This window comes from Plectropomus leopardus, chromosome 6, assembly GCF_026936395.1.
Source record: "Plectropomus leopardus strain MGB_pleo_1.0 chromosome 6, ASM2693639v1, whole genome shotgun sequence".
In the NCBI taxonomy this organism is placed as follows: domain Eukaryota; kingdom Metazoa; phylum Chordata; class Actinopteri; order Perciformes; family Serranidae; genus Plectropomus; species Plectropomus leopardus.
In genome coordinates, this window is record NC_142181.1 from 25030642 (window position 1) to 25057828 (window position 27187).

The 27187-nt window shown below is 40.8% G+C and overlaps 2 protein-coding genes across 2 annotated transcripts in view; one reads left to right on the top strand and one right to left on the bottom strand.

Moving 5' to 3' along the window:
• The window catches only part of dph1 (diphthamide biosynthesis 1), a 207580-nt gene that overhangs the window by 118168 nt on the left and 62225 nt on the right, over positions 1–27187 (bottom strand). The window contains exon 3 of the mRNA XM_088079073.1: positions 5461–5630. The gene's annotated coding sequence lies outside the window, so the exon portion shown is untranslated. The remainder of the gene's footprint in view (positions 1–5460; positions 5631–27187) is intronic.
• The window catches only part of rtn4rl1b (reticulon 4 receptor-like 1b), a 194938-nt gene that overhangs the window by 34201 nt on the left and 133550 nt on the right, over positions 1–27187 (top strand). The gene's annotated exons all lie outside the window — the stretch shown is intronic.

Genomic DNA, 27187 nt, shown 5'->3' on the forward strand with positions numbered 1-27187 from the left:
TTTCTAAAGGTAGTTTTATTTTGGGACTCAATAAATATTTATAATTAGTTACTTGCTACCCCTGCACTGCGGACTGCGTGACTGTACAATTTGTTATTGATACTGAATTAGAAAGTAATGAGGAGGAGCTGAAACCTGAAGCTGCAAAGTGCTGTTGTTCTCTTGTCTAATCAGGCATGCTTGTGCACTAATACACATCAAACACTGCCTCTCGCCCTTCCCTTTCTATTTCCTGCATCCTCTCCTCCCATCTTGACTCACCCTCTCCTTTGCAACATGACAGCACAAAAACAAAGAGAGAGACAGCCGAGCGAGCCCTGAACTTGTTTAACTTTCTGTCCTCTTGGAGGCCCCTACAAACACCATAAAGTTTCTGCTGATGTATGGTTACATCCGAGCCATTCAGTGTAGAAATATTGCCACTGCACATGAAAGAAGCGTGGGCGATAAGAGACCCACAACAGCTTGTGTGAAAAGGCCATGCCAGTGGGGGTGATACATTACAGCTCCATATCCTTTTCCCCCTTGTGGACCTTGTGTGTATGTGTGTCTATGATTATGTGTTAGTCTGTGCATCTAAGCGGTGTGCCTGTGTGAGCTGTAGAGGCAGAAGACTGGACAATGTTGCACAGAAGTGAAATAAACCTGTGATAGCAGATTCAATCTACTGTGGGGAAAGCATGGCCTCTTGTGACTCTTGGCTGACTAATAGGTTTTGAAGTATAAACAGGGTGAGGTTGTGAGCCGTTATGAGTGGTGGGATGTCAGGGCACAGATTGTCGAGAGGAAAGAAAAGCAATCATGACTGACATTAATGAGAAACGGCAGCGGTGCAGCAGCAACAAAATAAACCTGGACCTGCAGCAAACATGTAAGTGTATGATATCAGTAGAAGGGAATCAAATTAACACAAATTTTAAAATAAAATTTTCAAATGACTGCTAAAGTAAATGGTGGGTTTGCAGATGTAACAAAAACATGAAAGTGCGAACACATCACGCGATATGACACATGAGCTCTAAACGGGTTAAAAGGGTTTTTGATGGCACGGCCTCTGCACAGTTATTTCCCTGCAATCCCAGGTAATAAGCTGGACTTCACAGAAAAGCTTACTATCATTGCTCAATTTGACCCAGAGCCCAGCATCTTGACGTATCCTCTCTTTTTTTCTTCATCCTTTTGAAATGTTACAGCCAGAAAAAGCCTTTGTACCATGCTGACCCACGAGCTCATCTGAACACAGCATCTTGACAACATGTACTCAAAAGGAAGGCTTCAGTTTCGATTCCATGTTTCTGTTATTATCTTTGAATATTGCTGTCTTTCAAAGCATCCTTGCATGCACCACTAAAGCATGTTTCAAAATGGTCTCTGCTTGTTATCGGGGCCACATAGCAATCATACAAAAGATATAAAATTTAATTTAAGCCCCTTTTTACATTGCCTGTTGAAGGGGAAAATATTGCACCATTATGCCGCCTTGCCATGTTATGTGACGGCTAGTTCGGACCAATAATTTGCAATGAGACAAAACCGTTTTAGAAAATTGCAAAGAAAAGCGGTGTGGACCGACCCAGCTCAACTTGACACAGGCCAGCCGATGGTGTCACCTGCAACTGAGTTTTTCAAAAAGCGGTTAGTTTCAGAGCATAAGGCACTCCACCTGTTTCACCAGCCAACTGGCTTGTAGTAAAATATGCTGTCCAAGTCTGTAAACTGTCCGCAGATGACATGCTCGCTGGATGTGGCATTCTCTGATAACCAGAAAGTAGAGGACAAGATCAGCTTCCATATCACCGGGACGATAATAATTGTTATTGACATGTTATGTCATTGTTATTGTTTAGAAAGCACTGGTAATGCTATGTTATATGTCATAAGTCTTTGGCTTCCAGTATGCCTGTATGCTATCTAAAATCACACACTGGATCAGCATGATTTGTTTCTGTGTGAAAAATGCAATCTAGGGTGATCTCTATTAAAAAAAGGCAATTAATTTTCAACAGAAACTAATGGAACATGAGGCAAGGAAGCAAATCGGTCTAAAAACTTTTTCTTAAAACGGCTGACAGTATTGTGAAGTAAACATGTTTTTGGTTAATTGGCTAAATGCAAATCACTCTTATTGTCCTTCAAGCCCCTGTTTATGAAATCAAAACAGGTCAGTTGGGAATCCATGTTTTTCTGTGTTGATCTTTGTTGTTTATCTGGATAAAAGCAACAATTAATACACAATAAAGAGTTATGACAGATGTGACAGTCACTAACCAAACAGAACAAAAGGCAACAGATGGAGGTAAATACTGCAGCAGTCGCGCAAGTCATTAATAACAATTGATTAATGGCATGAGAGTTTAAATCTTTGTCATGCAGCCAACGATTTGGCCAAGACATACAAGCTAACACACATCTAAGTCAAGACAAAGATGCACACACAAACACAAACTTCCGCAATCACAGACTTGAATGAGGTCATTTTCCTGCTATCTTATCATGATAGATACACATTCGGAAAACCCTCAAGCTCTGCAATGCTGTGATTACAATCTCAGATAGATGGCCTTTTATTCCCCAGTGTTCCTATTTTTTTCAGTGATACACTCTTATTTCCGGATCTGTCATTGTTCTCTTCCAGCCACGTTTCCCTTGTGACACTAAGTGAAAGAAAAATGAACCCCTTGTCCTCTTCCTTGCCCCTCACACTCACGTTTCTTGGCGGCCACTTATTAGCGTTTTCTTTTTAGGGGGGTGGAGAAGGAAACCAATTAATTTCAGGGCAAGAAATATAGGCTCCCACCGTTCCTGATCTGCATCCAAGTGATTGAATGAGTCTACTACCCAGCTGAGCTGACCTCAAGACACCGGCTCTCTCCACTGTTCTTTTAAAACCATCCTCACTGCAATGCTCTTTACTCTGCAAATGGCTTCTCCATTGTAAGCAAAAGCTAGCTGGGGATAATAATGCTGTGTCTGTCTTTGTGAGATAAAGGCCCGACACCCTACAGTAGAAGCAGACGCACAAAACTATGTTTATAAGTACTGTATATATGAATATATATGGATGGTTGAGTGGGTGGACAAATGAGAAAGTGAGTGGTTGGATGAGTGGGTGGATGGATGGATGAATAAGTGGATGGATACATAGATAGATAGATAGACATAGATAGATGCAATTAGTTCTCAGTTTAGAAAATAAGCCTGTTTGTCTTTCGAAGTCTTATAATGTGGCAATGCTTCACATTTATTCTCTCTTAATGTTCTTTATGATCATTATATAACTGCAGAAGAGACAAATCTAAGCTTGTAGCTTGGATTTTAAGCAAAAGCAATGCGAGCTGTTGCCGTCAGTGAATCACAATGTCCAGAGGGAATGCCTTGATTTTAAACCCCATTGTGCACATTGTTAAACCCACACAGGTTTGTTAAAAAAGGAGTGCTATGCTACAGACTGCCTTTAGGGGTTGAGGGTGTGGGATGAGGCTCAGCTCTTTGTAATAGTGGGATCTGTGGTGTGTAGACGGTGGATGGCTGACTGCCCTGCAACAGGCATGCAAGTCTGTTTCTTACAAATGGTGTCATGTGGTGCAAGCTTTTCTTTCTTTTCTTTTCTCTCTCTCTCTGTCCCTGTCCGTCTCTTCCCCTCTCCTTACATTCAGTGCTATTAATAAAGAATTCAACCTCTGGAGGATGTAAACTGGGGAGCGGGGGATTGAAAGAGCGGCAGCATGTAAGGGTGGAAGTGATGGTGATGGAGGGACCAGAGCAAAGAGAGAAATGAGGGAGAGGTTGATAAAGCGAGGACAGAAAAAAAAGGGCAGAGAGCTGGAACGAGGAGACGTGCAGCAATAGCTGAGCAGCACAGAAGACGTGGGGCTAAAAAACAATGTTGTAAAGAGGACGTAGATAAAGTGGACCTAAAGAGCTTAATATAGAAAAATAGCAGCAAGAAAGTGAGAGAAAAGACTTTAAAACTGAGCTCCAAATCTATTTTCAAAATCAAACCATATTGTTTTAAACCTCTAAAAACAATTGCATACTATGCCATTCACAGTGTTACGAACCAAGGGCATCAGTTTTGTTTCAACATTGCGGAGGAAGTGCTGTGTCTGAGCGCAAAACACTGAATTTCCTGCGATCTGGTTAATTGTTATGGCCAAATTTGTTCCTTTCCTTCATCAATTTATAGGCCCAGACAACCAAAATCAAAGAACTGACAAACACTGGGTTTGGGGAGGAATACTGTGTACCCCCTTGATCTGCACCTTTGGTATTACTATAGGTTCGGTTATAAGTATTTGTACCAAAATGAGGACAAGTGATGTTTATATTAAAATGTGTCAGAAAGACATTAAATCATTTTGCAAAAAATAAAAGGTGAATTAGTTTGTTCCGATCGATGCAAATATATCCAACAGGATGTGACAAGATTACATAAATAATCCAGAAAACTCTTCTTTTCATATGTGTAATTGCTATGTTTACAATACATAGAGCAGAAGCAGGCATTGACACATCAAGTTGTATTTTTAAAATCTGTCTCTATCAGCTTTAACTGTGTTTTCTGTTTATCAACATGCTGATTTTTCCAACACAGCCAGTTTTGCCTTTATGCTTTTTTAATTTTTGGTTTGAAAAAAGCACAAAACCTGGTGAATTGGAATGCACCTGTTGCTGTCATATTCAATTGTCAGGCTTTTACATTTTCACTTGTGATTATACAGCCATCAGTGCTAGAGGTCCATTTTCCAAATGAATAGATTTAAGCACATCAGCAGGCTTATTTCTAAACTCCTCCATTGCTCAATTTCATGGCATCCGAACACTTGGGTCTGCAGGTAATTGAAAATAGCCTGTTGTTTGACAAGCTATAAAACCATTCACAGTCATTACCCAGCCAATGAAAAGCATGTTCTTCCAATTAGGCTGCTGATAATAAAGTCACCTGGCTGGAAGCTCAGATTTCACTGTGGCACAGAAGGAGGCGGGCAGGCCACATGTGAAGGCAGTGATTGTAGTGTGACCTTAGAGACCTTGCTTCCCTCCAGCGCCATGGCTCCCACTGAGCCTTAATTATTACCACATGCGGCCCTCAAATGCAGCCATATCTGATTCTAGATTAAAACACTTTGACACACTTAATTGAAATGAGAATTTTCTTTGAAAATGAGCCTGACTTAGGCCGACACCTAGTAAATGTTAAGGCCAGGAAATCACAATGGATGTGTGGATTGTAGACGTTATAGGATGCCTACTTTAGCTGCCACAGGTTAACCAATTACCAGCTAAATGCAGGATGGATCACAGCAGAATAACCTGCAGAGCCATGTGTGGATACACGAGAGATAGAGAGAGGAAGAGGTTGTTGTCCCATTAGCTCTGTTAGAAAACACTTGCCTTGTGTGGGTACAAGTTAGTGCTGTTGTTCTCATCAAACTGGTTCACCACAGTGACAGTGCTCACCTTATTGCACCTCCCCAAGCCTCTTCTACCTTGTTGAGCCTTTTCTCTCAAACTTGTCCCCGAATGCGAGCCTTTGGATGGATGGCTTCCTCCATATTCCACCCTTTATCCCTCAACAGGGAAACGTGACTCAGCTGTGTCACAGTCAGATCAGTTGAAGAGATCCTGCGCTGAATAAAACAAGACAGAGAACATCAGCATGTGACCAGCTGCAAATTGCTTTACTGCAGAGATCTTTGCTCTGCTACAGGTGCAGTGTTAGAAACATGCATTGCACCTTGAGGTTATTGTGAGCTGTAATTCACCCCGGTGCTTGATTTCCCTTGATAATAGCTGTAGCTCATGTCGGCTGGTTGGAACTGGTTACTTGCTCTTAAATAGTGGCAGCAGTAGAGATAATATATTCCTGCTCCGCAAAGTGTTTCTCTCATCTGCTGTCATGCTTCTGGTTTTTTAAATGACCTTGAAGGGTTTTGGCCCTGTGGATCCACATGGAAGCCCTTCTGCAGTGAAACATGGGCTGTTTTCATATGCAAACCTTAAATGTGGATAATTTTGTATGCAGAAACTATAAAGACCATTTTTTACAGTAAAGAAATGCAGACATCCTCACGAAACCCAGGCTGCTACTGCACCTGGGGAAATAGTTACATCCTGTGTGTTTAAGCCTAATTTAAGCCATCACGTAAATGAGCATTATGTGAAGCAACCCGGCAATGTCCTGCTGGCATGGCTGCCAACACAACAAATCAGATTAGGAACTGGAGCTTCAAAGTGGGGTCAGCCTCTCATGGCCTCCCACAACCTGCGTGTCCTCAGTCTTAATGTCTTTATCTTGGTTTTCCTTCAGAGTGAAAACACAGTGCTACATTGTTTTTGGTTTTGGATTATAAAGTTGATGTTTATTTTCAAACATTATTTTTTATGCTTTTATGCCTTTGTTTGACAGGATAGCTTTTAGAGTGAAAGGGGAGGAGAGAGAGAAAGACATGCAGCAAAGAGCTGGGGCTAGAATCGAACACACGGCCACTGTTGCAAGGACACAGCCGTTGTACATGGGGGCCCGGTCTACCAGGTGAGCTCCTGGGTGCCTGGGCTTAATTGGAAAGTTTTCATATCTTGCTTAAAAAAACTGCATTCAGGGCACTGTTTGTCATTAGCACCTTTCACACGCACACTGCAAACCTGAAATGATCAAAACATTACTCAGAGGAGCTGTATTTGAAAACACAAATGTCAGAATCTGTTGGATTGGCCATTAAATGGACTTCATCCTGTCGGTGTAATGTCCAGCTGAGCTCATATGTGAATAGGGTTGGTAATTGTCAGAGAATTCACAGTGAGTGAGTAGGCGTGCTGGTGACGTTTCTATTATACCATTCGCACAAAACCTGAAGAAAACACACATCTGAGGGTGAAGAGAGGGTCATCTACACAAAGATGGCGACGGAAATGCAAAACTGGAGTGACAATGAGATTCTTGAACTTCAGTTGTTAAAGGGCAAAGCCAAAATTGTCAGACAAATTCACGGAACAGCAAAATACTTAGTTGTTTATGAGCAAATTACAATCAGGCTACATGAATGTGGTGTAATTCATTTAATGTTCAGAGTTTATATGAAAAATGGCTGTAACTGTAGTCACATGCTCCCACATCTCATCACATTTCTTTTCAAATCTTTTCTAATAATTATAATACTTACATGCATGTTCTCTAGATCCTGTCAAAATGAAATATTTTTCACATTCTACTCAAAAATGCAATTCCAATATGCTCCAAAACTTGACCTTTAAAGCAGTATTAAAAATCTCGACTGCCCTTTAAGAGCAGCAGGGATTTGCTAAATTTGTAGAATATCTCCTCTTACTGTAAAAAATTCTCTGGCTTGGCCTTTAACCCTTCAATGCTCTCACTCCACTTCATTGATGAGTTATTGTGACTCATTTTGACAGCTGAGGAAACAGTTAGCTAATTAGGTAAGAGATGAAATGGAAAAGATTAAGAATGAAATAGATTTTTTCATGCAAATCACTTTAAGCCTTGCATGCTAAACTGCCGTGCATTACTGGTTGCTCAGGTGGTCTTCCACTGAACACCAGTTAAACATATGTGAGTTGGGAGGAAAATGATTCTCCAAGACTTACATACATGAGAATACGTGCTGGGAAGTGAATTCTAAGAGGTCAGACTTTCAGCACCTGGCAAATTAATCCTTTACTCTGTGAAACTGATCACTGACCTCACCTGAGATGCATCATGGTTATTTGTGTTGATGTATGGGTAAATACTGAATAAAAGCTAAACAGACTGTGACATGAAATGTTGCCCAGTAAGGCAGAGCCCACATTAAAGAATGGGTTTACTATGCAGAGTGTGTAGCAGTGGGTGTGTTTTGGCTTGAGCTTCCAATCTGTCTTCTCCATGTATCTGAAAAAACTAATGAAATACTAAAATAAAATGGCTTGCCCTTTATAATTTGAAAAAAAAAATGATGCAGTGGATGCTGACTCAAGGAGCGAGAGAGCACAGCATAAGAGGGAAGATAGAGCAAGGGGAGCAAGAGATGATCCCTATTCAAGCTGGATTTTCAATCCATGGAACAAGTACAAACACAACAAAAAAGCAAGCAAAGCGAACGAAACAGTCGCTGCTCGAGCTAACGCACGCACAGTCCGATAGTAATTAATCTCCTTTTGGGTTACAAATGGTTGGTCTGCTCCTGCGTTAACCTCCGTCATGGATGACACTGTGCTAATCTCTTCTTCTCTCCAACATTCACGCTGCTGTTGCTGAATATAGGACACTCGGCGTGGAGTCAAGCAGAGATTGAAGAGGAGGGCCCATCCTCAGCCCCTTACTCCTTCACCCCTGTGCCACTGACTTTTTACTGACAGAGTAATTGAATGGCTGAGAATGTCTCATCTGTAGTTGGAAAGCAGGTAGAGAGGAGTTTTCGGCAGACCTCGGTGCATTGACCTAAATGCTAGGGAGCAGCATACTGAGCAGCCCAGTAGCTGTAAGCTGTGCATGTTTAAAGGTTTGTTGAGACAAGAGAGCAAAAGCATATTCTCACCTCCTGTTCTTCACACAAATCACTGTCCATGTTCATTCAATCCAGCTAGCTAGCAATACACGCACCAACCATGTGTGTGTTGGCTGCCACTGTGCTGATGATGGGCGAAAACGAACAAATCTTTCTGAATGACTCTTTTTAGTGTCCAGTATGTACCAGGTCTGCCTGTCTCATGTCCAAGTGCTCTTGAATCACTGCACGAATGAGCGAGGACTGATTCAAATGGAGACTGATTCAAATGGAGACCTCCGCCAGTAAAGACCAATGATGCATTCGCATCCTCCTTGGGTGGTACATGTTACCTTTTTGGGGTGTTTAGAGCTTTAGCTTGCACAATCAACATCTGACACTGTATTTAACTGAACCTCTTACTGATCTCAAAACCACCCGTTCTTTCGCTTATACTCCTCAAGACTCCTCTCCTTCTCTTCATGTTCATGCATTGAATTGAAAACAAATCAGGATAAGCAACTTGCTTGGGTGCATCCTCACTTTAATTTACAAATCCCTGTATGAATTTGCAAATGCCTTTGTGTCTGTGCTTTTTTTTTTTTACATACAATTGTACCACCTGTAAAAACATTTAAATACAAACCAAAAAGTACCTATGTGGATAACTTTGTAGAGTTCTTTTGATACTAATACCAGTATTTGAAAAGCCTAGAATGCTGCTGGATCTGGTAGAAGCAAGTACGCAAGTCTATGTGTCGATTCGAAACAGGTAATTCAGTAATAAACTTTAATAAGTCCTAGCGATCATATCGCTTTTAGAAGCTTTGATATCCAGGATGGAGTTGCAGTGTCTTTTTAATGACTTTATAAAACTACTAAATCAAACAACGCATGTTTTCTGTGATTAGTTATCCATTCATTTAAAGGAGTTGCAAGATGTATCCCATGATGCATTTGGCCAAGTCTGAGAATAAATCAGAGGCTGTACTGCTGATGGCGTAACAGCACCGATCCCAGAGGTCAAACACAGTGGAATAACATGACAGTCACCCCATCCTAGTATCAGTAGGTTGTAGATTATTTGGGTAGAAACTGAAAACATGAATATTGTGAATACTGAGTGTGATGAATAATGCGTAGATTATCCTTGGCACACTTGGATAGTGTTGTGAGGTGAGTCTCCTGAGCATAGGCCACTGAGTAATTCATGGATATGTATGTAATGTACAAATAATATATATTATATTCCATTTTACACATTATGTTTATTTTCTTCAACCTGAAAAAGGTTAGCAGTATACAGCTGGTTTTGTATTTTGCACAATAGCAAAAGTATCAGCTGATACACACGGTCAAGTATCAGAATCAGTATTGATTTTGGAACATCTCTATAACTAAATGTAAATTATTTTACTATTAAGGAACCATTGTATGTTATAATCTCTGCCCAGCATTTGCACAACTCTGCCCAAAGTTCTGCAAAAAAGCGTGTCTCACAGAAATGTATTTATCTATTTTTCTCATCTTTACCTTGCTTTGCATGTAGGGAAAGGAAGAAGTAAACATCTCTTTGGCAAATAGTGCTCTGAAGTTGTTGGGATGCTTGTGAAGTACAGGGAGCTGGATTGAGAGCTAAAAGATTAACTGTGTGTGTGTGTGAAGGGGTTTCTTCTCTTTATACCTGCTCTTAGGAAAGATCTATCCATTCGCAAACCCTGTGGGACATTCAGCATGGCAAAAGTGCTTCAGGACTCACTTCCGCAAAATCCATTTTCCTTTAAAGAAGAGAGTGGTATGGCCTATGCATGTCAATACGACAGTGTGTGTGGATAGAAGAAGGAAAGCGGAGAGAGCCAGGCACATCATCGGATTATGGAGGGAGAGAAAGGTAGAGAGGGGTAACAGGGAGGGGCGGGCATCAGTGAGAGGAAGCCCTTTCATCTCTTTCTGACGTCTTCAAAGACAATGAGCCTCACCCACTGCACTCTGTGTTGACATTAACACACTGCACATGCGCGCGCACACACTAAGCCAAACATCTAAAAGCACACACACAGTGCAGACATATCCCCCCTCACATGTGAGCTTACTCACCACATGCACTCTGTGCAGATGAATGTCAACGAGGACACTATTGATTACCCAAAAATGTATTCGCACTATTGCTCCTTTCCCCTTAGCGTACGGTCGTACACGTGCAAGTATATTTACAAGCTGCAGAGAAGCACCAGATTGCAAACGTTGATGTCAGAGTATCTCTTCCTGTCTCCGTCACTCCTTTGCCGACTTCGCTGATGGGAGAGTACATCAAAAGAGGAAATGTTTTGAAGCGAACACAGGATGTGGGCGGGAGGCAACACAGAAACCCGCTAGAGGAGGATTTGACTGACACAAAAAGAATTTTATCATTGTTATATTGTCATTTTCATTGTTTTCGTTTGCACTAAAACAACATCGCATTAGGTCCTTGGCTTTGTTGACATAGACAGTTGTTGAGGGTGATGCAGTGATGCACACGCTAATTAGACAAAGCCTTACATCTCAAAGTCATTCTTAGTCTGCCTGAACCAGCCGCAACTGTAGTGGGTTTTGACTTGAAAGTCTTTGAAAACAAGCAGCTTTAAGTTTTATTCATAAATCCAAAACCCCACGTAGGTGGTTGACCCTGTCTCCTAGAAATTATATTTGGATGTCACTAAACTGCTCTCTTAATTATGTTGTTGTGGCAATATAATCATTCTTTCTTTCAAGCAACAAAAGACTACATTCATGTACCACGTAGACTTCAGAAGGAGGAGGTTAGAGAGGATTATGGGCATACAAAGTGTAGCACCTTGACATTAGCGGCCATTTCCATAAAACTCTGTATATTCAAGACTAAAACTGTGCGTACACATAAAGGCAGAACTGTGCATACCCATGCTTTCGTCAAATTTATGAAGCCATGCATATGCCTGATTCTGTTTTATAAATCTTAATGGCCCTGGGCACACGTAGATTTAGAAATGCCCTTCAATATTCATTTGCATATCGATACTTGTGTCCTCCCAACACTCATTATACTTGTCAATGAGAAAAACAGAAAAGAAAAGGCAATATCATAGACTATGTCTCATCGGTGAGGTTTTCCAACGGTGCCAGAGCAACTGTCATTATGCACGGCTGTGACATTTTGAATCAACCGTACCACTAATTCATTGCATTTCTGCAAATCACCATCATGGTAAAATCTTAATCATTATGATAATTAAACATCAGATGGATCATCAATGCTTCATTCATAGCGCTAATGTTGAAACTGAATTTATGAAATGCTTGACAGGATAAAATGTAACAATCACTTATAGGGAAATTAATGTAAATAAAAATAATCATGAAGCTTATCACTGAATTAATTTAAAATTAAGTTTATAAATGCACCTTTGACTGACATGTCACAGAGTGCTGTGCAGCCTGAAAAAATAATAGCACAATGAGTAAAATTGGCAAACAACCTATAAACAATGTTATCTGTCTTTTAACTTAAATTCAGTTTCATTTTTAAAATATAACTGCAGATATTTCAGCCAAAACCATGGTGCACCTGGTTGAAAGTAAGCATGAGGTACAGACATTCTTTCTTTTTAAATAGCAGATTATGAGAGGAAAAACTCATGTTATGTTTTAGGTTTTTTTTTTTGCATTCACATTGTTTATGCATCTGGCCCTAGAACTTTGGCTTAAGTCCAGACTTCTGTCTTAGGTTTAGGCAATAAGAGCACTTAAGGTGAAGTTTAGGGAAAGATTGTGATTTTGATTAAATTTGATAAAACGTTCATGACATATAATGCTATATAGTCAATAAAAGTGTAAACTGTAAAGCAAGATGGTTTATTTTGCTGATATGTTCAGTATAAACATTTTTTTGCGACAGATACATTAATTAGCAAAATTTCCTCATTGTGTGAATAAAAATTGAAATTTGCTTCTAATTACAATTTCCTCAAAATGTATTAGCTGTTTCAGAAGAGTTGTACATAACCGTATGTTCTGGGAGACAGGGCTGAGGTGTTAGGGGTGGGGATTCAAACACGGATCAAAAGCCTGAAGGCAAAGCTTTGACAGTGCCACATTTCTCTGTAATCCACAAGCACAGTTTCAGCTAATTGCCATGTGTTCTCAACATGACAGAAGTGACAGAATCACGTCTGGCTCTGTGAGACAACCTGCAACCTGCTGCAAACAGACCAATTACAACCTGATGAAACCCAACATATGGAAAGAAATACACTATATCATAGAAGTATATCACAAATCTAATCTAGTGCTGCTACATTAGTCATGCACTACGTCTGCATTGAATAATGCATTTGTATCAGTGCGTCGCGCATTTTGGAGCTCACTGGACATCTCGACATTCAAGTGGACGTGTTTGCAGACCCATTCTAATGGCTGCATATGTGTATGCAGTATTTTATTTTGTGTTTATCTGCGCTGGAGGCTACTTGCAGTTAGCAAGGCTCTATGCTTGTTATTGTGAGCAAAACGTCTCCTAGCTATGTATCTCTCTCGCTCTCTCTTTCTCTCTGCCTCTCTCCACTGCTGTGAATCTGCAGATTAAAATGCTGCAGGGCACAGGGTCTCCATATGTTTGACTGTGTGTATATATCTTTTAAGGGGCTGTTTTACTGTATCTGACAGACAGGGAGGAAGTGGTGGCATGAAGGACAGGGAGGAGATGAGTGGGTAATAGGACGGTTTGGATCTTAAAAAGAGCAAACACTGGATTTGTCGACGTAAAACAAAATTTGCTTGCAGAGTTGTTTTTTCCTGCATAAATGATAAAGAAGATAATTACACTTCAGGCAGATGACTGACTGTGAAGGGACTTTTTATTTGTTCTCCTAATCAGTAGCAAAATATTACAACACAAATAAACACAAAGTCATGTTTCCACTTTTCTGCATATATTTATTCCCACAGAAATTTTGCATTCACTTCCTCACTGAGTCTAAATCAATGTGATTGACTTTAATCTTATTTCAAAATGCCACACTCCTTTTATATGAGTCAGACTAACAAAATTACTTATTATAAGTACTTCATCTGAATATTTCTATTTGAATGCATGTAGTAGTTTTGTCCATGGTTCATTAAAGCAACAGTTTGTAACTTTTATAAAAATAAAATTTTTATAAAAGTTTATAAAATTGTGAGATATTTGCTGAAATTGTCACTATAAAAGACTTAAGCACATGAGACAGACAGTGCATTAAAAGCATCATGTTCCTCGTCTTCTGCCTACAGATTTTAGAGACACTGACGAGAATCAACTGTTGCACACCTAAAACAACCAATAAGAGCCAATGAGCCTCTACTGCAGCTGTCAATCATGTCAATTATGCTCATGAACTGCAGTCAAACTGTCAAACTAGGCAGCAGTGATTAAATAGGAATCAAGATTCTTTTGATTCATTGCCTATTTCTCACCTCAAATGTTTTCAGAAACATATTTAATGTACTGTTTGGTGACTATGTCGGTAATAATCGAGCGACACACTGAGCACCATCCACTGGCCGCCGGCAGAATTTATCCCCTGTGATGGAGCAAAAGTAAAAAGAGCCAAATGGCTTTAAAGTAGGGGGACAGACGCCCTTCAGTATATTATCACCATAATCGTGCACAGACATTGTAGGTTGTACTACCATCATGTGACTAGTAGGGGATAAACATGATCTGTTTCTCTAAAAATCCACTTTTAACTTTCACCTTTCCAGTAAGTGCTCTACGTAGTATTTAAAAAAGTGGGTTATCAGTAGTTATAGAGAGGTTAGCAGTATTTATGGCACACATTTCAGTCCCTCCAGGATTTTGCTCACTGTTGTTGGGATTGTTCTGGCCTGAAATGCCTGATTTAACAGCAGCTTTTCTAAAATATATATATTTTTTAAATTGCATGTTGTTATAGTTTTCTATGTTTTTTGCAGTAAAATTGTTGGGGCACGAAAAAACTGAAAAACTAGTTGCAATGCTTTCTAGGAGTCAAAGCCTGTTATTATGAACATTCAATGCTCAGGACTAAAATACCCAAAACCAAACCATTGAATGGTCCCAACAAACTCACATCTTCAGCGAAATGGCTACATTTTCTTTAATTGTTGCGACTGTAACATCACAACATCCTGGAGGGACTGACAGCTAAAGCCTACATCTGCATTTGAGGTTCTCATGATCATATTGACCAAGAGCTTTTTCTAGTGAATTGTATAAGAGCTTCCCTAGCTACACCGAGGTGTGCCCAGGGCTGTTGGACCCCCGCCAGCTCTCAGCCCCATCACTTGGCTTTGTGACTGGTGTGTGTGAGTTGGGGTTAACAAGGTGACAGCGATGGTACCTGGGTGAGCAATGAGCAGCGAGGCGCATGCAGGCCATCTGTAGTAAATACTGCGTTACTGCTCAGAGGTCAAACGCAGAGAGAGATGCAAACCGCAGGGCTGCTTTTATTTCTTTGGCCTAAATGACCTGCACTATCTCCTCTCATATAACTCCCCATATCCCATCCAGAGCTGGGCCATTTGTCCATGTGATCCTGTATCTTATCGGCATCTCTGGATCCATGGAGACTAAGTGAATTCAACCTCTCAGAACAGACTCAGAGAGAGTCTCAGGTTACATAAAAGGGCTCACAGCTTATTTAGACCAGGCTAAAAAACAAGGTAGTGTTTTCCAAAGTTCAATGTAACCCAGTCCTCCTTTCCCTCATGAAAAATAAACTGTAGTATTGTCTTTTTGTTGAGATACAGATACATTGAAAACAACATTTTGTCCACAGTCCATGATATTGACATGCAGACTATTACAGACATAAGCGATGATGTTGATAAATGACTGTAATAACCAAGAGCCATTAATTCTCCAATTTCACTGTCATTGTAATCAATGCTGAGCAAGTCTTCTCCAGCTCTATTCCAGTGTATTAATCTCAGATATCTGTAATTGCTGATGGTAATGAACAGTGATGCTTGGGATCAGAGGGTTCACTGTATATAGTACAAAGAATTTGATATGTAGCTGAAGCAGTGGTAAATATCAGGGCTGACATTTCAGGGAGGGAGAGGGGAGAGAGAGAGAGAGAGAGAGAGAGAGACAGAGAGAGAGAGAGAGAGAGAGAGAGAGAGAGAGAGAAAGAGAGAAAAAGAGAGCGAGAGAGCGAGAGAGATGGTGATTCTGTCCTCTACAGGGATGCCAGAAGGTTAGCTGGATGGGGCAGGTGTTGAAGACAGGGTGCCGCCATCAAAGCACAGATCTGTGACTGCTGTTGTCACAAGCAGAGTACCAAAACCTTTCATCTGTCCATGCCCATGCGTGATCTCCCACATGCTCCCTGCCCTGGCTAAGTCTATTTGCTGTGCAACCCATCCATACCAGCCATGTCAGACAAGAGGGACTTCAAAAAGGTAGAAACACAAATGCAGTCTTATCTGCTTCCAAAAAAACCCCACCACCACCGGTCCTACATCTGTCCCAGTGACCACGAGCGGAACAATGATGGAACACCAACATCTTACAGCTGATGTGTTTGTTCAGTAAATCAGAACAGAGCAAAACAAATAGCATCCAATGCTGCATAACAACAGATGAAATGATAGCTCTAGGTCAGCTCTTGTGCCCACGCACTTTTAGCTTTGCATTAGCCACTGGCACAACAAAAGCCTTGTCGGTGATCTAATGGGAAATTCAGGTTGATTGCAAATTTCAAACGTTAGTCTGCGTGGCTGAGTGTGTGACATATATTTCCCATTACCACTTTGAATCCTGTAATTACTTTCTGGGCCTTCAGAGAGACTGGCACAGAAGTGTGCACACTCCAGGCAGCCCCCACTCAAATGCACTTTCACTCTTGTCTGCCCTCTTTGGCATTCAACATTGTTCGTATCCCGTGGAGAAGTACAGTTTCTCAGCGCGACGAGATTGTTAATCGCGAGTAGCCACAACCCTGTCGTGTAAAGCTCACAGAGGTCTGGAGAAAATCTCATAACAAAATGTGATAGTGGAACCTCGGGTAATCCTAGACAGCTATTCGATTGACTGTGAGTTTGAAATGTCGGCCTCAGGAAGCGACACCTCTAGTTGACACAAACAAGTTCCCTGCAGGTTAACATCATTGGTTATGATTTAAACATCCCACTATGTCTACAGACAGACAGCTGCAATATTACATGGTAGCTGAAACTTGCCCCCTCTTCCACTCATTATGGACACAACACTCTGCACATTGCATGTGCAGTGTTGGACCCTCTACTTATCATTAGCAAGATGCTGCTGCTTATTTTGATAAGGCATATGCAGCACTCATCTTGAAAGCAACGTCCTCCAATCTCTTTATAAGTCTTGAACGATATATCAGCAATAGCAGGGCCATAGCTATGGAGTCAACATTGGGTGGGGAGGGAAAATCTGTCCCCACTTAAGAAAAATGTCAAACAAATACAAATATAAAATAAATAAAAGTGACTACTGTCTACATAAATTACATTAAAGTGCAACATAAATGACTGACACTTGCTCAAACTTTAGATGGGCTATCTGAGAAATATTTCCGGACCTTTAAATCAGATCTGTGATTGGACTGACTGATCAGTTTCCCCCCTTTGACTAAACCTTTAAAAACTGAACAGAAACTGAAACAGAATGATACACACACGTTAAAAAAAAAGAAAAGAACCCCAAAACTGAAAGAATGCTTTCATTATTAATTTCCACAATTACAGTTGCAGTGCAAAATTGCATATTGATGTTAATGTAACCTTTTTAAGCATGTCCCGACTGAAGTGAAGTACTTTTTATCATAGTATTATTAATGGCATGGTGTTACACAAACAAGTTTCCTATCAACAACTGATGGGAACATTAATAGAGCTTGTCTGTGCGTAGCTGCCTGTCGTGGCATAGCATGTTTTTTAATGCATATTTTTGATCAGTATATTGAGCTATAGCCCCCCTTACAAATACAGGTAAACCCCTCCCAACAGTTCTCCATTTCCAACAGGCCGGAGCCAAGGGATTCTTCTACCCCGCCTTGGACTCCATATGGCCAGGTTTGGAATCTAGTTTGTCCTGGAGGGGGGTAAACGGAGCGGAACTGACCCCGAAATGGACTCATCATAGGTGTGATGGCAACAGATGAGGGAGTTTAGTCCACATGGCCTCCCTTTGCTCATTAAACCAGTCTGCACCTGTGTTCCTGCTGCACGGCACATCTGCCAGCCGTACCCACGCTCCTCTTTCACTTTCCCCTCTGCAGCCCTCTCACGGGGTGATGCACTGTAATTCATGAACATAGACATGCATATATCTCACTTTTAATACTCTCTATCAGACCTTAGGTGCCCCCACTCCTCATCAGCATCTGTTCATGAGTATATTGTGTATACAATACAGTCACACCTGCTTAAGTTAAGACACTGGATAAAATGTCAAATGTGCATGCCTCCTTATCATACCCAGTCTCAGATGCTTTTATTAGGTTTTTTGTTTTTTCATGTTCTAATTTTCATTTTCTATAATTTAGGCGGGTACATGTATCCAGGGGCATCATACACAAATATAAGAAACACTGTGCCACATCTACACAGCAAAGCTGCAAGTGTTGCTAAAAAGAGGGACGTATAGTTGAATATCCAGCTTCACAGTTAATGCTATAATAATCATGTTTTCGAACTCCTCGCTCACTATGATTTCACCTGGGCTGCTATTATATTGTGTCTTTATGTCTGATCTGGTGTGTAAACTCACGTAGGGTAAACTGTCCGCCCTATCATAGCCATTTGTTTGAAGCATGCTGTGATTAACTGGTCTGTGCTTCCCAGACACAGCTGCAGCTGCAGGCGAGAGCATCCGCACTTCCTGCAAGTTGTAACCCCAATATCTATTTCAGGATGAATCCTCTTTACTTGGTGGCATGATGCAGAGGAATGATTACTGAGGCTAGTTTTGTTTGTATATAGCTTGGAGAAAATGCACTGACTTAAAGATCAGAAATAGATTATAACAGAAGATGTTTTCCTTTCTGTTTAAGCACCTGAAAATAAGAATTCTTGCGTTTTTGTTAACTTAAACTTAGCTGTTTATATTTACACGCCATTTTGCACCGCCCTGTTTCAACAGCAGCTCAGAATGGATGAACAAAACACAGCATCTAGACAGGGTTTTTGCATTTTTTAATTTTTTTTTTTTTTTTGGGAAAGGAAGAGTCTCTGCAGATAATTTGGCTCCTAATAAATAAATTTAAAAAAAGCTACTATGAACAGCTGGATCTTAAGTTATCAACAAAAAAAGATGAGCACACATTAGCAGGTGCTAGGCTCATGGCCTATCTGCAACATGCCAAACAACATTTGAAAAAAAACTAATTTCTGACAAAAATTCTGTGTTGTTACCGGTTTTAATTACCTGATCTATTTGCTTTGGAGAGGAACAGACCTCTCAGGGGGTTCACAGTTTGCACATAGGAGAATTTTCAGTTGGTTGCAATCTCTAGTCCTGTGCACTGCTTCTTTAATGTGAAGAAATTCAATGATTTATGGAGATTATTTGAGATTTATCAATGGTTGTTTTTCATATGACAGTATTTTGTCAGCTAAATATACAGAATCTCTTTGAGGCTGTTATCATAGTAGCAGTGATGGTGCAGCCTTTCTTCAACATGTCCCATTTCTGTGACATATCTCTGCAAGGAATAATTTGAATATAGACTACAATGTTGAATAATATAGCACCATACTGAGCACTATGCTTTCTTCTATGTTCTTACATGTAAGTAAGCATTAAGGACTGGGGATATATCCAGAAATAATATTCAGCATTATTCAATCAGCCACTGTAGTTTGAAAGCTCTTTGGTGCGGCCCAGTCTGCTCCCAGCCACTCATCTTTATGTCTCTCTGAACTCGGCCCCTTCTACTCCAGAGAGAAAGCCAATGCTGAGTTTCAGAGCTTAAATTAAATGCATGTCCAATATGTTTTTCAAAGAATGGCGCAGCAGTAGCCCAATAAGCTTTTCACATTAAATTGTGCTTTGCGTGCATCAAAGAGTTTGCTCTCTGCAGCAGCCATGTCCACATAGAGCACTAAAGAAATGTTTTTAAGCATTGATCCTGGTCCTTATGTTCCACCAACAGTTCACTTGTTCAGCAACACCAACTGTAATCAGACCAACATAGACTCATCATCTGCACTGCCAGTTTACTTGTTCTGTAGTTGTTTTTATATTCTATTGTTCATTTCACAGTTTGCACTCATCCCTCAGCCAGACAGAGCCGTCTCTCATCTGTATTTGTGGTGAGCTCAGAGGCATTTGTCATACATCCCTCTGTGTTTGGGTGCACAGGACAGAGCTTTGCAGAGTATACACACACGAGGAACTTAAGATGACTGCTTTTTGTGTGACAGAAGGCAAACAGCGATCCATGGTTTAACTGCCACAATCATGTCAAGAGGAGCTAATTTTCCTTTTTTGTTTTCCATAGGGCTTTTGTAGTCGATGTCAGAGTGGAAAAAAGAGATGTTTATTTTTCATTTATGGTGGAAATCCTAATCAAGGGCACCAAACAATGAACGGTCTGCATTGTTCTTCTCCTTCTTTCACGTAGGCAGTGGAAGGGAGATACTAATGAGAGGAGAAAAATGTTAGATGAAGATGCCAGCTGTAGTCTGGCCTATTAAAAATGTGCATTTTCTTAACATCATTATGGGGGAAAATGGTGTGTCAGTATATATATGTGTTTATTGGTGGTAGTCATGGTGATGGTGGCAGTATTGGGATGTATGTTCATGTGTGTTTGAGGGAAAGCCATTGAGGGTGAGGGAGTGAGACAAGAAGCACATGAGGGTAAAGTGAGAGTAAAGAGGCAGACATTTCAGAATACACAGTAGTGGATTAAGGCACAAGCTGTTGTTGTAACACCACTGGCCTCTGCTGAACAGCGGAAAATGATGTCAAAACATGCGGTGACATAAAGCTGGACATGCCCTTATTTGTTCACATTTGGGGAGATGTGAACAGATATGAAATTGGGGACGAAGACTTTATCAACTCCAAGGGGTGAAACATGATTCTACCAAGATTACAGGAATGAAATTACTTTAAATGTGACAGCGTGGATAATAGTAGTAAAGTGTGCTGCAATATGGGTGTCAAGTCAATATTTATGCGCCCAAGCGTTATTCTGTGTGCTTGCTCCAGCTGACATTTTCTAATAGCTCTGAAATGTGCGTTTAGGCAACTGAGGGACGGAGGAGGAAATGAGGGCGATAGGGAGGGAAAAGCGCTAGAACAATCTGAGAGGACGTGGTGTACATAGCTGCCTCTCAGACTCCATTAAGGCTGATGGCGCCCCCATAAAGCTGCTCTGTGCTTTTCCTGCTTAGGCTCCATTCCTTATTCAATACACAAAGTGACGTTTGAACCTGACACATTCAGGCCACAGCTGGTTTAGGCTTTCATACACTCGTATTTCTGTCGTACGCATAACACTGACTCACTGAAATAAAAACTGAAGCACTGCGATTCTTATTCAGCACTATGAAAGGACAGCGCCTCAAATCCCCTGTGGAGCTGTCCATGGTACTGACAGAAACAATGCAGCTCCAGCATGACTCGAAAGCTTTCCTAAACCCTACAACCATCACCATGACATGTGTCCATTGTTTGTCTGGTCCAAGATGGCTGCTTATGCTTTGGTTAGATGCATGGTTGGATTACTGAATGGGCCTACTGGGCAGAGGCCCAGGGGCCCAAAGAGTCAGGGGCCTAATGGCTGTCACCTGCTAACTGCTGCTCTGTTAACACATAACAATCAGAATGGGACTCAAAATGACCACAAAGACACATAAAATGACTACAAAGAGATGCAAAACAACTGCCAAGAGAGACTGAGAGACTAACAATAACTACAAAAAGAAGAAAAACACTACAAAGAGATGCAAAGCAATTACAAAGAGTCTCAAAATGACCACAACGATATGCAAAACAGCTGCTAAGATACACAGATACTTAAAACTACTACGAAAAAAAACGCAAAACAATCACAGAGACACAAAATGACTAAAAAGGTGCATATAAATTACTCAGACTTTCAAAATGATTTCAGACATGCAAAATAGCTGTAAAGAGACCCATGACAACTATGAAAAAAGGCAAAACAAGCACAAACACAAAATGTCTTAACTATGAAAAGATTAAAAATGACAACAAAGACATGTAAAATGACTACAAAAACACAAAATAACCACAGAGGCCTACAAAGAGATGCAAAAAGACCACAAAGAGAAATAAGACTACGAAGAGATGCAGGTTACAGAGCTACTCAAAATGAGCGCAAAGAGTTGCAGAACAGCTGCAAAGACACACACAGAGACTCATAATAACCACAAAAAGAGGAAAAACAATCCCAAAGAGACACAAAAGGACTACAAAGATACGCAAAGCAACTATGAAGAGATACAAAATGACTACAAGATTAAAAATGACTACAAAGAGGCACAAGACAACTACAAAGAAACTTAAAGTAACTATAAACAGATTCCAAATGACTACAACGAGACTCAAAATGACTAAAACGAGAAACAAAGTGTTCTAAAGGAGATGGAAAGCAACTACAAAGAGACACAAAACCACAAAAAGATGCTTCATGACTACGAAGAGATGCGAAACAAAAAGAAGCTAAACAATTATAAAAATCTATGTCTCGCATGTTGTGGAAAATTGTTCAAAATGAAAATATTTGAGTGGATCATGTAAAATAATAGTACCAATAAATGATTCATCCATGATCATATTTAGGTACTTTTAGAGCCTCCTCACATTCCTGCATGCAGATAGTGAAGGATTCTGAGGCCTCCAAAAGTACCTAAACATGAACATGAATGAATCATAGATTCATACAATTACCATTATTATACATGATGACACTCAAATACTGTTATATTGAATATTTTTTTCCACAACATTACTATGACATTGCTCCGATGGAGGAGAGGGAGTGGGGTCTTGCATGTCTGTGCCTTTGGGGTCCATTGTCTTACATATAATTAGCCAATGGCTGGATATGACACTTAGAGAGATGGTAGGGCCCCTGGTCTCTCACATTCTTCTTCCTGTCTCTCTCAGTACCTGTCACTGTTAGCAAAGACTGTCCCTGCTTGACAGCAGAGTTTGTATAACACACATAGCAACACGGAAAATAATGACATTAAGTCAACTGGCCAACAAAGTTTTTTTTTTTTGACAAAGTAAGCACGCATTTTAGAATCTCGGACTGGACTGGCGAGGCAAATGTGATCATGCACACGGGCATCCATATGAGTGAACATGAGAGAGGAAATCAATGATAGTTATGCAACTGGTCCAGAGCACAGGCGAGAAGAGCTGCACCTGGAGCATCAAATCAAGTTCATTTGTATCCTGTGGTCCAATATCACACACACTGTTCCAGTGGGCTTTACAGACATGCATTAGCAGTGGTTTTGGGCATAGCTCTAAAAGAAAGCAAGCATGTGTGTGTTTGTGGGTGTTTGCCTGCTCATGTGCAGTATGCACGTGTGCTATAATTACTGCTGCAACTAAAAGCTCCTTTCACAACTGATTAATCTGTGTAATTATTGCTTGATTAATTATTTTGTTTATAAAAAGTAAGAACATTTGAGAGAAAGAGATTCAATTTACAATGATATCATGTAGAAAATCTGCACATTTGTAAAAAACTGGAACCAGCAAGTCTTTATCGAGGTTAAACAGGTTAAGGGCTGGAACACATGCAGCATCTTCAACTGTCTGGAAAGCGCAAGGTCGTGAACTGGGTGTTACTCTTGTGCCTAATCTGCCAACTTTAAGGGTGCAGAGGGAGGTTGCAATTTAAGTTGCAAAGCAACCATTACCAGCCCTATTCTGCAAGGCCTACTTATGTAATAGAAGACCCAAAAGACCTAAAAGTTTGTCCATGGGACAGATGTAAAGCTCTGGGTAGCCTTGCACTAAAATGATATGCTTCTTCTTCATATTTATCAATGTTGCCCAAAGAATTGGGAAAGGACTTCTCCTTTATTTCATGTTTTTGTCCCTTTTTTAATCATTCTGTCACCTTTCTACATTCCAACATTTTTTCCGGTCCTTGAGCGCAGTGCAGGTAGAACTGGTCATGAGTTCAGTTTTTCCACACAAGCAGTATGAAGTGTTTGAGTCGGGGGTGGATAATTGATCAGTTGATCTGTTCAGAGCTGATCAGATCGATGGATGAGATGAGCAGCTGCTGCAGAGGGAGTGAATGCAAACTTTTTGACCCAGACTGTGCCCACAGTACGCTCTCCTCTCCGAGATTGCAGTGCAATTTAAATAACTGAACAGAATATATACGCCAATAGCACTCCTAATGAACAACCCAGCTTCAAAAATATAAAATCAATTTGAAAAACCCTTAAGCATTTCTCTTAACCTTATTGATCAACTAAATGATGAATGGCTAATTGTTTCAGTACAAGAAAGAATACTGCAGAACTGAAGCAAATCTAGGCAAAAGTTTTCTGTCCCACAGGCACTATTAATGCTAGAAAGTGAATTTTGAACAATTAGGGAATGCAAAAAAACCCACAAAAAACCCAGCAGGCTTCTCCCTGTAGAGGAGCAGAGTGTTCAGCAGAAAAAAATAGAAAAAGGACACAAGCAAGAAACAAAAGGATAAAAATACCCCATGCCCTTGAGGAGAATAGAAGAAATGAAAAAATGACAGATGGACAAGAAATTTCTTTTAAACATATTAGGAAGGGACACAGGCATGCAGAGAGTAAATGTCAGAAAGGAGAGGAGTGGAGGAGATGAGCAGTGGTCCTATGGGACATGTTTCATGGCATGGCTAGTAGGTCTTTACTGGGAACAGTCTTCTATCACTGTTGCAGTGAGCTTCATTTGGTTGCATAGCCCTGCAGGTCTACTATTTTGATAGCCATTATCTACACCAGGGGCGAGCCAGTGTCAAAGCAAATCGTACATGTTTATGCCACAGGACATAAAGAAGCTTCTGTTCAAAGTAATTATTTGTTTATGTGAAGCTGCATCAATACTGACAAAATACATTGTTTATTAGAAAACAAGAAATTCCAACTAAGCAATCTGATTGGTCAACAAGACATCTAGCATGTGCTAAAATCAGCCTGAGAGCACACCTTCCTCATCACTAACAATATTACACCACAATTTCTTGCACTTGCAGAAATTCTACTATTGTGGTAATGGTTATTGGGCATGGAGACAAGGATCATTTGAAAGCATTATCAAAAGATAGAAAATGTACAATGTCGAAGAGTTGGTGCCAGTGACACGGCACTGGCTTAAAATACAGATAAAGTGAGTGGATGTAATAGTTAAATCTGGATATGGAAAATATTTTTTTCCACAGCTATCTGAGTCGTAACAAGACGGAGCGAGCAAGGCAGTTTTGTGTTTTTATCTTTGTTTTTTTTTTAGTTTGGGATGACCCACAATCTCCATAGAGCACGTGCAAAAGTTAGTCAGGGACTCAACAGGGACTAGAAAACTTTGCTAGCTCATTACAAAGGTTGGACCTGCTTCAAAAGCAGGTATTTGACGAGTTTGGAATGAGAACGAGCTGGCTTTTTGCGACAGTTGTCTCACATTGTCTCTTTCATTTTGAGAGATAATTACCCCTAAACATGAATGCAATTTAATTTTAAAGTTTATTTTGTTGGTAATAGTTGCATAATTGCAATATTACACAAAAGAGTATGCTTTAACCTTATTTGTGGCATGACAGTAATGCAGTCGGCGCTCTCATGTAATATTAATTAATCAAAGATGCAAATAGAATAATTTGACTGTGTTTGGTGAAAATGTCTGGGCTGCATTGAATAGATTGTTTTGATTGGTTTTCTGAGTCCCTGCACCTGTAATACCTGTCACCATAAACACCATCACAGCAGAATGATGGAGCCTCCATGAGTGATGCCCATTATGCAGCAGAGCGCATCCTTGCACTCTCTGGGGTGGCGGAAGAGTGGACAGAGAAGGACAAAAACATGTATCAAGTCCCAGGGGGTTGACTCTCAGTGTATGGGCATGGACCATAGAGTGGGGTGGGCACTACTGACATTTATAGCATCATGTGGATGAGGCAATGGCGGCGAAAGATGCAGCGGTGGGTTGGTGCAGGGTGATGATGAAGTGACCCTGGTGCAAAGCACCGCTTCTTCTCCTCTCTGCCCCTTTCGCCACCTGCTGTAGCCAGGATTGATGAGCATGGGCTCGCGAGGAGACACTGGGCTAGATTACAAACATACCGCTTTGTCTTGTGTGCAGCAGTTCTTCAAAGGATAGCACTGCTCCCTTTAATTGGTTGCAATCCTTCCAAAGCCATTCTCTCTGCGTGGCCAGCACATGTTCTGTATTGTTCTGGGGGGAAGGGTCGGAAGAAGGCAGGGAAGGAGGAACCTTGGGCAGGAAAAGAAAGGAAGAGAGCCAGAAGAAGAAGCATCGGCAAAACTAACAGCTGCGAGAGTTGCTGGAGTGTCTTAATTTCCTTTATCGTAACCTCACTGCTGGGTATGTGTGTGCATGTGTGTTTTCCAAAAGCAGAATATGAAACATTCAGACTTTGCATGGCCTAGATTCAATGTTTTTATTTTTTATTTTTTCCCAAGTCAGACCCCGAAACATAAAAAGGTTGAGAAAAGCTGTTTAAATGCAACTTGTTTTGTAGCACTGGGATTGATAGGACTATTTTTGTTGTTGGAGAAGGAGGAAGGGTTGAATGTGTTTGCGAACTATTTGAATTACTGCAAAGATTGAACCCCACTCTCATCAAATGAGGATGAATAGGAAATAAAGATTAGAGGAGAGGTGCTGGCATAGATTTTAATAATTCCTCCCTCAGAGTAGCAGGTGCAAATCATACACAGGTGCTCACTTTTATTAGATCCAAAGAGTTGTATCCTAGCAACCCCGGCTGTGGGAATCGGCTGGTCCCGCCCATGCCCCAGGGGCTTCTGGGATTCTGTGATTCTGATTAAGGCTTTAGGCCAGTTGGAGAGGGGGATTGCAAATCATCAGTGCTGCTCTTTAGAGTTGTGGGAGGCTAGCAGCACAGGAAGCCTTGAGGATTCAAAAACCAAACCCAGTGACCATTCAAGAGAAACCTTGATGACTCAGCAGGCTACATCCCCACAGCCTCATGGCCCGGTGATCATGCACTCTGAGGTGGATTCACAAAGTCAGATGAGAGAATCCAGAGCGTGTTTAAGCATTTTCTGACGCAGCAGGGGGATTTCATTATGAGTCCATGTACTTGTGTTTGTTGAGAAGCCTTTGAGCGTGGGACTTTGTTTGTATTTGTGTGTGTTTCCAAGTGCGAGGCATGTGAGAGTGTACCCTCCTGTGAGTGCTGCGCATTTATTATTTTTAATGTGATTCCTGAATCACAGTGGAAAGGCTGCTAATGAAGCTCATTGGGTGTCTGGGCTGCAGTAGTCTTCTCCCGCTGTTTCCTGGCTACCTCCGCCCATTTCCCACTCTCTCTCCTTCTCGCTTCTTCACCAAGGCTATATGTGAGGGAAACTACAGAGATGCACCAGAGATGAGGGGACGATCAGGGGACAGCCAGGAGGAGAAGGATTGGAGTGATAACAAAAGGAATTAGGTTGGCGTGAAGAAGCCA